At 42.1% G+C, this 13,651-nt stretch overlaps 1 long non-coding RNA gene across 8 annotated transcripts in view; it reads left to right on the forward strand.

Annotated features, from left to right (window-relative positions):
- The first annotated feature begins 694 nt into the window (after window positions 1–694).
- LOC128075321 (uncharacterized) overlaps window positions 695–13,651 on the forward strand; it is a 125,352-nt gene continuing 112,395 nt past the window's right edge. For 3 of the 8 annotated variants that reach the window (XR_008203738.1, XR_008203734.1, XR_008203736.1), the window contains exons 1-2: window positions 786–928; window positions 1,407–1,484. This is a non-coding gene — a long non-coding RNA (uncharacterized LOC128075321). The other 5 variants (XR_008203733.1, XR_008203732.1, XR_008203737.1 and 2 more) reach the window with 4 other exon arrangements.

The raw sequence follows: 13,651 nt of genomic DNA on the forward strand, positions 1-13,651 counted from the left end.
AGGCAGCCCCTCTCCTGCACAGCTGAAGCAAATCAAACCTTTGATTTCAGGAGACAGAAGCCTGCTTATTTTGCCATGAAGTTGGGTGGGGGGGTTGCTGTGCTTTTGCTCTCTCTGCAAAGCGTTCCCCTAGAAAGAGCAAAAGCCCCAAAGCCTCACAGCAGGAGGAACCATGTGCTGCATATCTGTGTGTTTGACCCAGCACAAAAGAGCTGCCAGGCAGACTATGCTTTGGCCTCAGATGGCCGGCTGCCTGGCCTGGGCTTTTTCAGTCTGTAGGAGTGTTCTGCAAAGCAGAGGTAAGTCAACTAGTAGTGCAGATTTATGTATGCTGCTGCTGCATTTTTGGCTGCTGTTAAGATAAAGCCCCTAGTGGTAAAAATAATATGTAAATATATTTTTCAGAGCTTCCAAAGTGGGGAGAAGGGCAGAGGTTTTCAGGTTGCCAGCATTAACAACCTGCCGCCCTTGGGCTGCCCAAGAACAGACCTCTTACAGGATGACTACAACAGCTGTAGTTCTTTCCCATTATCTGTATTTTGGTGTAACCAAATATTATGTGTCCAAATGCCCCCTTTCAACCCAGGACTGTTTTACTTTACTACCACTTTAAGCAAAAGGAGGCTGGGCTGCCTAGAGGTCTGACTCCACCTGTATGCAATTAGGGTGCAGGGTTTGAAGGACAGGCTGATGGGGCAGGTGGGAGGAAACTTGTGTTGGGAGCAGCTGTTCTGTCTCCAGGCAGCAGGTGCTCATTTTGCTCAGAGTGAGGTAGGACATTAGTACTTACGTGTGGTGCTAAGGAGTTTTTCTGTAAGTAGTGAATTTGCTTTGTGTTTTTTGAGTTGTTTTGTTTTTTTCTTTTCCCCCCACACACTTTCTTCATAACGTCAGCAGGCAGGACATGGATACTGGGAGAAAAAAGGAGGTAAGCATATCAGGATTAGAGGGTAATCCTGAGTCCTTAGAGGTAGAATCTAGTCTTCAGATGAAAGAGATATAAAGAGGTGAGGCTATCTCAGCTCACTCAGCAGGCAGAAAGGTGTTCAGATAAGGATTTTAGTTGTTTGCCACTTCTTTCTTTCTTTCTTTTCTTTCTTTTGTTTTTTGGAGAGTAGTCTGTATAAAATTAGGCCGGTCTGGGGTTAAGTGCGCTTAGAGAGCCCGAGAGCTGCTAGGAGTGCATCTTGCTGTTATCTGTACCCTAGTGCTATGGCTTCTGTCCCAGCCTGTGACCCGGGGCACAGATATGCATTCCTTAAGCGATGCTCCATGTAAGTATGTGTTAGTTATACTCCTGGTTGTGAGGCCTCATGTGTTGGGAAGCAAATCAAATCAAAATGTTTTCAGCCTCAACAAAACCCCTAACATTCTTTTGATAATCTGGCATTGTCTCTATTTGGCAGAAAAGAAGCAGAGGATGAAAAGAGAGCTGGTTACCCGGGCTGCTGCTGTGATGGGACTGTGCTAGAGCTTTTCAGAAGGTTGGTTTCCACACTGCTGTTCTGGTTGTGCTGCTCAAGTAGTTCCTTTGGAGACTACAGTAACTGTGTAAAATGGTGGTCTCTAAAATGGCTGATAAAATAAATTTTCTTACCTTGGGGGTGTTCAAATATCACTATGAGGTGACGGGATTGATACTTCACTGTTGCAGAGCTAAAATATGTCTCTTCAGTGTAACTCCATTATTCTTCATTTAAAAGATAAATATACCTTCACTGTCAGACCAGATATTCCCCTTTGTCAGCATTTCATGGCTCGCTTCCTGGATCCAGATAGATTGATGATAGCTGTTTAATATTCTTTCCTCTACAACTGGTGATTTGAGAGTTGCCAGCTCTCATGATGGTTGCTGTTTTTTTTTTTTAAGTATCAGCTTCCTGAGGTATGTTTGCTGCACTGGAGTCCTGGCTTGCTTTCTGTTTCTCTCAAATAAGGAGGTGCAGAGAAAACTTTAAAAAGTGAATCTCGGTTTCTAATCCTGAGGCAATTAAATTCATGAGATTATCTTGGAAATTATATTTCCTCCTACTTGAGGAAGGAGCGGTGGGTTGTTTCATAGCTTTAGACCACAGTGTAGCAGAAATGTAGTCACAGCACGAACTGGTGATTGGACACCTGCTAGGAAGGCAGGGCCAAAGCAGGGGAGCTCAGGTGCATGTAATGTAATGCACCTCAGTGACCCAGACCTCATTTAAGGGTTGGCGGTGGAAGTGAGAGCATCTCTTGCCAGATATCCTTGCCTACCTGGGGCCTTCCAAAGGTAAGCAGCTCTTTTCCTTCATTTCTGTATTTGTGGCTGCTGTATTTGGGCTTGTTCTCGTTTGCTGTAGCCAAAGACTTTGCCACTCTGCTATTGTCACCCCATTATAGCATTACACAGAGAGAAAAAAGGAAGGGTTTGATTTCTGACCCTCAGCTCACTGAAGTGTGTGAGTAGTGACATTTTCTACTGTGAATGCTTCGGATCACTTGACTGCAGTCACTGGTGATGACCAGAAAACCTGCTTGAAGGAGTGGTTTGTGGTGGCCAATGTAAACCAGCACTTCATGTTCTGCCTTGCACATGTGATGAATGTTCCTTTATTGGCTCTAGGCTGTGAAGTTGTGAACAGTGGATGTGTTTAGATGGTTCATAACTAGACTTCAATGCTAATATATCTGAACTACGTGCAGGGAGCTTTTAGGCTTTCAGTTGTGCTCTCTGGCTGCCTTTGGCTGTATTTCAGTCATTAAGAGCGAGTGGTGAGGTTGGTGCAAGCAGACCATGAGAGCATTCAAATCAGTAGTCAGAGGGAGGCAGGTGTGTGTGGAGAGACAGCTGAAGCTGGTGCCTTCTCTTGAGATAACAGCTGTGGAATATTTTCAATGTAAGCAGTGTAATGAAGTCATTCCTGGTGGGTAGTGTGAGTTGTCTGCTTTGGAGCCTTGCTCATGTTCTAGCCTGACAAAGACATAGACTGAGATAGGCTGCCCACAGTGTCGAAAAGGATAGGAGCTCCTTGGCCGACTTCTTGCTTGCTTGTTGCCAAAATGAGGGCCTAATGAAAGAAGCGCATGGTACTGTTAGCTGGAGAAGTTTGAATCTGTTCATTTTAGTGCCTGAGGGTTTCTTTTTTTCCCCCTGGTTCAACTATGGGAATTTGTGCCTCTCATCCTTGAGCCCCAAAACTTATTTGTCTCAATTAATCTGTTCTGTCTAATGAAACTGTAGTTCTGATGGTCTTGAGTCTTGCTCGCTGAGTGGTTTGATCAAGGCATCAAAGGAATCTCTCAAACTGAAAATGCAGCTTTCCAGACATTTTTTTCCAACTTAGGTCAGAAGGGACTTCTCTAGTACTTGGAATGCACCTCTGTGTTAACTGCTGTTTTTTTTTTTTTTTTAATTGGAAGTCCTTATTAAGGCAATTAGGATGTATTTAAATGCCGGTGCTTTTGGTATCACAAAAGTGAACGTCTCATGCTGGTTGACTACCTAGACAGATCGGAGTGGAAAACCTTATCTCAAAGGCTAGGATAAGTCTTGGTACTGCTATCTTTTTCAGAAGCAAAACAGCTACCAGTGGAGCACGGCTGGTACTAGCTGGTAATAAGTCTTATCAGATGTTTTTGTATAGTTCTTTGATGTGTTTCATGATATGTTCTTTAGAATATCTTAAGGTTGTGAAACTCAGAAGGCTGCACATAGTTTAAAAAGGATGGGAAACTGTTGGTGCTCTGCAAGTGCAGCCAGCATGCAGGGTGGACTGAAAGAAAAAGTTGAAATTTTTGAGGGAATACTATGGGTAATAATAACTTGCCTTCTCCTGCATCAAGGAGTTCTGGTACCTCTCAGGGTGACTTCTGCTTCACCTTCTGTGTTTTTTATATTATATAATATATTTTTATATATGTATTTGGGTGGTGCTTGTTATTCTTCCTGTTGACACGGGCTCTTGATCAGAACCTCATGCTAGCGCTTACACTTACTATGCTTTACCCCCCTGCCTTCTCAAGTCTATTTGCTATGACTTTTTCACTTTTGCTGCCTTGAGGCTTGGCTTCACCCATGGCATGACATTGTTTTGGTGTGCTGCTCTGGTCCTGTTTTGGGGATGGAGCTCTGTGTTGGCTGCACTGCAGCCTCTGTGGTTTTAGTGAGTCTCCAAGGTTTCTTAAAATGCTGTTGTTGATTTTTGTCTTTTATTTCCATTGCATTGCTAATGAAACAGTGTTGCTTCTGTGGTAACTTTCAGCTGACCTTGAGTTGTAAGTACTTAGAAATTTATGTTCTACATAAATAAAATGGAAATTATTATTCTTATGATTATACTGTTCTTACACAGAACTTGCAGGCAATAACCATAATCTCAGGAGATGAAACAAACTCTCAGTACATGAGTGTGTGTATACAAACAACATCAAATCATGTTTTCTGTAATGTGATTGCTTCTTTTCATGTATTCCTATAACTGAACAAGCATTAGAAAAATAATTGTTATTGACATACTAGAGAAGTGACACATTTAATTCCATTTTACAGGCTACCAAGTTGTTCCACCAGATAGCATCAATGTGTACTAGCGTTATTTACAATGTAATAGGTGCTGATTTGAGGATGTTTCTCCTTTTCAGAAATAGATTGGTAAAAAAAGAATGTGTTGCAAAACATACTGCTTGGCTATGATGGGTTATGTTATAAGTCTGCTTAGAGGAGAGCCCTTGCATTTTAAAGCACCTTCAGTTTTTGGGGCAGAGTCTGTGATGCTCACCTCTTGTTACTTTTCTGTTGTAATATGTTCCTTGAAATTCTCATTTCCTCCCAGCAGCCCCGTGCAGCCCCAGGGGTGAGGGCAGTAAGGAGCAGGCACTGTGGCTGCTCAATGGGTGCCCTTTATTCTAGGAATGGAGAACTGGAGAGAATGCTTTTTCTTTTTCTTTTTTTTCCTCCCACCCCATAGGAGCTGGAGCAGGGCTCTTTGTGGGGCAGCCTGCTGCCTCTTCTGCAATGGAGGGCAACAAATTGAAGGGAAGAAACTTCTGGAAAATGTAACAGTGGCTGTATGCCAAAAAAGATGGTCTGGATAGATCTGTGAACATGGAGTTTAAAGAATCTGGCTTAAATTCAAGAGACAAATTGGTTCTGCTGCTTTATGCTTTGGGTAGAGTTCATGTAAATTATATCCAGCCTAATATACGAGTTATACATACAGATGCCTGTCTTTCCACTGGAAACACTGTGAGGATGGAAACTCCACGTGAGGATGAAGGGAGAAAATCAATTCTCCGCCTCTGTTGAGGAGATGACAAAACTATTACTGTTCAAACTGAGCAGTGCAGACGACTGAAGCATAAAATTCTTTAGATTCTGAGAACGTGTCTCTTTAGAGAGCTTTGGTGCAGTCCCCCACTGCTTCCTCATGAGAAATCTCATCACCATAAACACTGTTTGTGTTTTTATATGAGGACTTAGCTTCTCCCAGGCTCTCATAAACTGATGGCGAGTCACTACTAATTATTCCTTCACAATACTAACATTAAAAAGCTCCACTGTGAAGTGAAGGTTATTTAAAGGCTTACACGTTTTATAGGAATTCTGTCACTGCTATATATGTGCACGTAACACTTCTAATTTTCTAAGGCAAATCTTGAGGTTTTATTAGGCCTTAAATAATAAGCATGTTGATAGCTTAATTGCTAGCACAGAACATATAGATAATGCTGTATTTTTAGCAAGTGTGTTGAGTGTTGTGGCTACAATGGGACTTGATGTGACAGGGCTGAAACTTTCTCCCTCAGCAGAGAACAGCCGTCATGTCCTTGCTGTTAAAATCTCTTCTTTGCGTTCTCAGATATCGTGAATTCTGTATGACTCAGGGTTTTCTCATCCAATTAAAAGCTTCCAGCTTATGTGTTTTCTGACATTATTTCTTTGTTCATCAGTGATAACTGACCACATAATTGGCAATTTGGGAGATGATGTGAATAGTATATGCAAGTTGCAGGACTTGTTCCATGAACTGTTCTTGCAAGCAGGGCACTGAGATGGCAGCTGGGTCTCCAGCTGCTGTCCTGTTCCTGCCTGGAAAGAAGGCTGCTTTACTGATAAACATTTGTATGAGCAATTCCCAGCTTACCTTTTTCTGGACCATTTTTGAAAGTTCTCATCAGTTGCCACAGACTTCTCAGCTAGAGCAAGTTATTGGCTTGTTTATGCTAGAGGAAACAAAGCTGTCTGGTGGGGAGGAAAACATGGTGATAACTTTCCATCCCTGCCTCTTCCCTTCCATTGCTGATGCTATTTGTGCCTATCAAACAAAGCCAACAAAGCTGAGTTGGAGCAAGCTGTGAGATCACTTTCTTCTTGGCCAAATAACTTGGTGGAGCTGAAGAGCTGTATGGCAGTCAGCCTGGTGCAGCAGAATCCTGTATCCCCTTAGGTATTTCTGCAGGCACTTATTAAGGTGAAAACAGACTTGGTGGGTCATGTCACAGCCCAGATCGGTCTGGTCCTGTTTCTGGCAGCAGTAGTAGTGACTTTCTAACAGAGTGTAAGTGGGTGGCAAGGATGTTTGGGTACTTCAGCAGTCTGCTCTCAATACTCAGCCCATGATTTATCTGTGTTTTGTAGGCTATTTTGATAGGCTTTTTTAAACTTATATCAGCTTGCGTGTTCACTTCTGAAAACACAAACACGCTCACTCTCTGTAGCACCCCTGAGGCAGCAAGTTCCACAGGCTGCCTATAGGCAGTATGAAGCAACACCTTTGTTAGTTTTCAGCCTGCCCTCTCACTATCTAAGCCACTGTCCTTGTTCTCCCTGTATTACAGTAGACACTGAGTAGTTGTTCCTTGCTGTCCTTCTCCACAGTGTGCAGCTTCTGTAATATTTCCCCCTCAGCCACCCGTTCCCAGAGCGTATGTAATTGTGCATTGTGCAGGAGTCATTTGATTCCTTTAGCTATCATTACAGGCCTTGGTACCTTTTCTGTCATACCCTTTGTGAAAGGAAGCTCGTAGTTCAACACATCTCAAGTGACACTTGAGATGTAGGTGTTCCATTGAGTTACAGGATAGCATACAGACAACTTCTTTTTCTAATAATTTCTAGTATTGTTTGCTTCCCTGCCTTCCACTGCTACTGGGCATTCTTTTCACTGAATTACCTTTGTATCTTCAATATCTCTTCCTCAAGTGACAATTGGTGCTTCAGACGTTATTGCAAATATAATATGGTGTCTTTCCTATCTCAGGTGTGCTGAGGCTGAATTTCATACATGTTGAGAAGCCCATAGCTAAATGGATTTTCAACATTTCCTATCCTGAGGTAAAGCAGTGATGACAGTTTAAGTTTTGTGATTTCCCCAAATACGTAACTGCATTATCTGGAAATGCATTTTCATTTTTTAATGTGCAAGTGCTTGGACTGTTGGGCTGGGACTGTATGCAGCTTCTCATATGATTTTCAGGTGGCTTTGCCCACTGAAGCCAGGGCAAAATCACTGAGTAAGGAGTGGCTTTTTGTAGGTTTTGCTCTGGAACTGTTGAGAGATCAAATTAGTCTTGTGGTCACTGAGAAGGAGGAAACGGGGCCTCCTAGAGAAGAGCTAAATGTGTGCATTTGTGCCCCTTTAGATTTTAGGTGATCTGGCCTTTGCTTATGGATCAAGCATAGAGGAATATTTGGTGAAATTCACCTGTCCCAGAATGTTCAGGTAGTGGAAAACTCTATCCTTTTTTTCTTTACATACTCTGCTTGTTTCGATTCCAGGGGCACGTGGTGCATTCATGTGCACACATAAACAAAGGATGCAGTCTTTTGTTTCCCCTTCTCTCTTGATGTGACCTTTGAATGTGTCCCTTGATCCTTCTCAGTTCTATGGCTCCTAGTTTTGAAGACTCCTCTAATTCAAGGTGAGGAAGGCTGTTTTCACAGCATGTACTGCGTGTTCTTCAGCTCCTCCTGTGGTCTCTTTAGAGCTGTCTCTTCCTGAAGGACTTCCTTGAACTCTTTTTATCTCCTGTCTGCTCAGTGAGTTGCTGCTGTTGGTAAGCAAACTTGCACAAATTTCTAACCTTCAAGACTGGACAAAATTGGAAATTTATGTAAGACTCCAGGCTTTTCAAAGCCCTGCTTGGAAATGAGGGGATGTGTTTTCTGATTTGGATATTTCTTTCAACTTATAGGAGCAGTAAAGAAAATTGTGCAAACTTAAGCAGGCTTTAAAGATGTTCAATGTATTATTGTCTTTGTTGAGTGCTGGATCTGCTTAATGGGATATCTTCTTTGCAGGAGTTTGAATGGGTTAAGTTCCATTTCACTTTTCCATAACTGGAGGTGTTTAACCTTTGGATACCTGAGGTTCCCCTGCCTGCTTTCCATCTGCTGCTCTGGAACTGGTCCGGCTGTATCTGACAGCCTTGTTCAAATGTGCTGGGTAGCCTATGGACCCAGTACCAATCTAAGTAATGAGTGTCTGTGCATTCCAGTTGAGTACTCAAGTTCTTGCTGTATTTGTTTATTTTTTGAAAAACAAACAAATTCTGCTGCTACTGTCCTCCCTGTTCTGAACAACAGAACATTACTATGCATAGGATCTTGTTTGCAGGGGAAAAAAGTGTCCCTGTGAACTGCTGTCTTCTGTTGGAGCCATAAACCCATTTCTGTGCAAATCAGCTTATTGCTGCTGTGCCAGCTCTGACCAAACAACAAAAGATTACTAAATGATAGAAAAAGTTCTAGTGAATTCCTGCTCCTCTCTTTGCTGTGCTCCCAGCTTTCCTAGTGCTAAGCATTAAGATCCAGCTGTGGGTCCAGTGGCTCTAACCTTCTTTGATCGCTGTTTTGTAGAAGATGCGGAGCAGTGAATCATAAGGAAGAGAAATAAGTCCTATGTTCATGAATATTGTGTTTTTTGGGGAGTGGAAGTATGCCTGTGCCTGCAGTCAAATCTAGGGGGCCAAGGAGTCTGTGACTCCTGGCTGACTGAAATGTAAATCTTGGCATCTGGAAAACTGAGATCTAGATAGAGCCCTAGAGACCTATTGGTGCAGGATTCAAAGCACTTGGGTGCTGTAGGGAAGGGAGAGAAATATCGTTGTTGATTGACAATGGTAAAGGTAGAAATGCTGTAGTAATAATTTTACAAAAAACTTAAATGATACTTTTAGTATTTCCTGAGACAAAATAGTTCAAAGCTTTGTCTTCCAGCATTCTTATTCTGCTGGCAGGGCAGTGAAGACAGCATAGTAAATCCATCTGCTTAGTACTTGTAATGAGTAAGCAGGTTTAAAATAGATGAGGTGACCACTCACTGGTTTGCTATCATGTGTGCTTTGATTTTCAATAAGAGCATGGCTGCCTCTTAACGTCTTTGTTACATATTGACAGGATCCTTTGGTATGTTTCTGTTGGCTTAACCTCCTGTGACAGACACCGCCTCTATCCGTGTGCTAGCAGTATATACTGTGCGTATTTCACTCCTGTGCTTATGTACTGCTATGCTTGGGCAGTATATTTAGCAAACTGTGTAGTCAGATGATTATGTTAGAATGAATGGTTGATGTCTGGTACACAAATAATTATGACACTAAACTTACTATGTATGAGCTGGAGCCATAGCTGATTTCAGTGACAGATGGAAAACTCCACTGAACCTTTTATTGGCCATATGCCATTTCTGACTGTTGGCCAACAACAAGATTTGTTGCTAATATATAATGATTTAAACAGTAAAAAGAGCAGCTGCACTTTGATTTTCAGTGTCTTTACTACAGGTTTTCCTGGAGCTTTTGAATATCTGCTGCTGCTTTCTAATGCAAAGCTGTCACTTCTGGTCTGTGAGAAGAGACTTTATCTTCCCAGCACTATCTGGGGTAGAATTTTATATTTTGATACTTATAACTAAAGCTCTCCTCTGCCTTTTATTGCATTATTAAGTTGACAGAATAAAGATCTTCCTGTAACATGGGGATAGTAATGGTTTGTAAGGAGCTGACTGTGCAGTACCACAACAGAGTTGTGTGTGTGGTTTTGGTTTCTTTTTCTTTTTCTTTTTTTTTTCCCCTTGCTGTCAGTAGTCTTTTATTTTTATGACCTGCCTGAGGACTGGGAAACCAGTATTCCTCCAGCTGTTTGGAGAAGGCAACTTCCAAAGCATAGTTCATTGAGAGGAACTGCATGTGTTCTTCATCATAGTATCAGGACAGTGTTTGGAAATGTGAGTATGTGAATATAAACTGCAGTCATTATCTATGCAGAACATGTCACTGTTGCTGGCAGAGCAGAAGACTTGTTCCCATGTGATGCCTTGACCTTCCTCCCTCCTGAAAAGGATTTTGCTGCTGTCCTTTGTTGATCTGTGCACCCCGGTACTCATCCAGAGAAAAATGAGATTGGAATCTGGAGGGCAGAACTATTCTGGCCTCATGCCCAAAACAAAAGGGCATGATATGGGAGGTGCACAAGGGAGCACTTTCTGGTGAAACTTGTTTTTCTTCCCTATATATATTTACGAACACTTCATATTATTACAAAAAAAAAAAAAAAAAAGTATTATGCAAGCTTGCATGCAAAGAAAACAGGCCAAGCATTTGACTGTCCTGGACAATTTGCACTACATTAAGAAGCCCTCTTAAGGTCTTTAGTATGCGTTTGACTGATACTGTTGATCCAACAGTAGCGTTGCTCCTGTGCTAGGGGAGGTGTGAAGCGGTCCTTGCATAAAGTTTTCCATTGCAGAAGGCAAGCATATAGAAAGCAAGCAGTTAATATCCATTGTACCTCTTAGGAAATGGGTAACAAATTGTGTGGATGGTGGATGCTGCTCTCCCGTTTCTGTGCCAGCTGCTTTGGAGAGATACAAGGAGTCAACTGAGGGGCTAGAACCACAATTTGGTTCCTGACCAGCTCATCGGACATCCTGTGAGCTGCACTGGCTTGTGCAGCTCAAATCTGATGCAAAGGCAGTATTTTTAAGCCACGTTAACTGGCTCTGGCTGATTCCTCTCTGCTTTGTTGGACTGTCGCGGGGTCTTGGACTAGGGCTGGACTGTAACATGGTTGTTAATACACCACTATGAAGCTATCTGTACTGTTGATATGCTCATGCATTGTGTCAGAGACCTCCCTTCCCATCTGCCTAGGTGTGCTGCTCAGCAGTTGGTCCCAGTTGAGGAAGCCAAGTGATCAATCCATGGCAAACTGAAAGCACTCATTTATTTCTTAATCTGGAAATAAATTGCATGCAAAGTAACTGAAGGTTTGCTGTGGCCTCATTGTGTCTTTCACTGTTCCAGGTGCTGGTTGCATGCTAGTTCACTCCAGCTCTTACAGTTGGTTTGGCTGCTGACCACAGCATGCTCTCAAAGTGTTGGCCCTGCTCGTCTTTTCCTGTAATAGATGGGTGTTTTGTTATGTTTATTTATCTCATGTCTCTTCTTTTAGCTTTGGAAAAGCAGCAGTGTAACTTCTCCGGCTGCAGGCAAGTTGTTTCTTCACAGCCAGTAACCTGTCTGCTGAAGTTTGAATGTTTGCTGGGATACTTCTTATTTAGGTCATAGCTTTTCTCTCCTGTCAGATTCCTCCTTTGATCTTAGCTGTAGCAAGCTGTCTGTCTCTGCAATCAAACAGAACTATGCAAAGTATGGGTGAAGTGATACAGGCATTTCTCACTTCATTACATCTTGCAGAACATGGTACTCTATTTGTATTGGAGTTGAGAAAGAAAAGATCTAATTGAGGAGTTTATAGCTGACTGTCAATCTGCAGTAGTACTTAGTAGTATCCAGTGACAATTTTCCCTGTTATGTGGATGTTCTTAATATATTATTTGAGCTGCGAACTCTTTCAAAATGTCCTGTTCTTGTTTTTTCTTTCCTAACTGGAGCATGGTACCTGGTGTATTTGTGCAGTGCAGGTCAGCTGCCTCCTTTTCTGTTTTTACACATTTTTAATACCACCTTTGCCTGCATCTTGTGATGAGTCAAGCAGAGTCTGATGCATGCATAGAACAGCTGCTCCTTTCCTTGCAGTCTATTTTTTTTTTTTGTTTTCCTTTTTTTCTCTGAGGATTGAAAGGCTCTCATCCAGGTGCTAGTGGTTAAGTACAAACTGTTGATTGTAGAGCACTTGTGCTCCTTATGTTGTATAGCTCCCTAAAGCCCATTAATGTCACTGATGACAACATCATCTGCCCTCTTAGCAATGCTTGCTGGCATTAAAGTTTGTTGGTCTGGAAACTAGTTTAATGAGTAGTATCCTTTGGTAGAAGGAAATGTAGAACGGCTTTTTCAGTGTTTGAAGCTTACAACTATTTTTAAATAAGTTATGTCTGCATAGATCACCCAAAACTAAATGGAAAAAAGGGATGCTTTAAAAGCTGTTGGAGAATGCTTTCTCCACCCCACCACCCCAAGTCATTGTCATGTACTTTCCACTGGTGCTTATGAACAGCTGTGTATGCTGTCATAAGAAAGAATGAGATAACTGAAGGTGATTATGGAAGTAATTATGTTCTGGTTTTTTTCCCTTCAATTTGTTCTTGCTTCATGCTGGGGTGGGAGGAAATTGAAATTAACTCTGACAGGTACGTGGTGGATAATGTCCAGGTGTGGCTTGCAGTATCTCCTTGTGATGCTCCATAATGAGACCAGTGACTTCTGAGTTCATGGTAAGGTGCCAATGAGCTCTGCAGTATGAGCAAGTGAAAACATGATAAGGACAGTGATGACTCTTGAGATAATATATCAAATAATCAAAGTACTTTGACTGATCCTGCTTTGTAACAACTGGTTGTTAGTTTTCTTAAAGGCCCAAGGTTATTCTGCTGTTATCTTTTTCAACCTAGCAAAGTCTCAGTGCAATGGGCGTGACCATGTTTGGCTGAATATCGTAGCTGCAATTTGTTTAGCTGATGTTCATGCAGACTGTGAGTGTTTGGGTTTTCAGCTAGATGCTATGATTGTTTTTAAAATCCAGTGCTGAGAATAGAGACTTGAGGCAGGTAAAGCAACAGCATATGGTTAATGTTTGTGTAACTGCAATTAATGAGGTTTTCCTTTCATAAGAAGGAAAGAGCTTCCTATACTGAAGACTTGTGATGACTTTGTGGAGGGCAAAGAAAGGCAATCCATTGTGATTTTTAGGTTTTGTGCTCTTCACTTGGTAGTTCATGGTGGGAAGTGAGTCTCTCAAACTGCACTGCCTAGTAGCTCTTGGATTTTTACTCCAAGCACACGTATTATGTCTTGTCTTGTTTGTTCCTGAGTTGATCTGCTTTCTCCTTGCCTTTTGGCAGCCTACCCGACTGTTTCATGTGTTCTTGTTATGCAACTGTTACACAGACATGCTATGTAAGCCTGTATGTGTGTGTGCAGATGGATTCTTCACAGCTACCTGGAGACAGGGCTGCACAAAGCACAGACAGCAGCGTGACAAATACACCGTGGCTGGATGGGACTCAGGGAGTAGTTAGCTGGCTCTGCTCATGCCATGCTGGAAGTGCACAGTGATTCCTTCCCATGTTTGTGACCTTTAAAATGAAGACACTGTCACCTTTCTCTAAAGAGGCTAAAAAAAAAAAGCAAAACATAAAGATGGTAAGGTCCAAAGATAGGTGTTACTTACAGTTCTTGCTTAGTCTGTACAAGGCAACCAAAGCAGGAACAAATG

Source organism: Tympanuchus pallidicinctus, unplaced genomic scaffold, assembly GCF_026119805.1.
Source record: "Tympanuchus pallidicinctus isolate F22 unplaced genomic scaffold, pur_lepc_1.0 scaffold12, whole genome shotgun sequence".
Classification (NCBI taxonomy): Eukaryota; Metazoa; Chordata; class Aves; order Galliformes; family Phasianidae; genus Tympanuchus; species Tympanuchus pallidicinctus.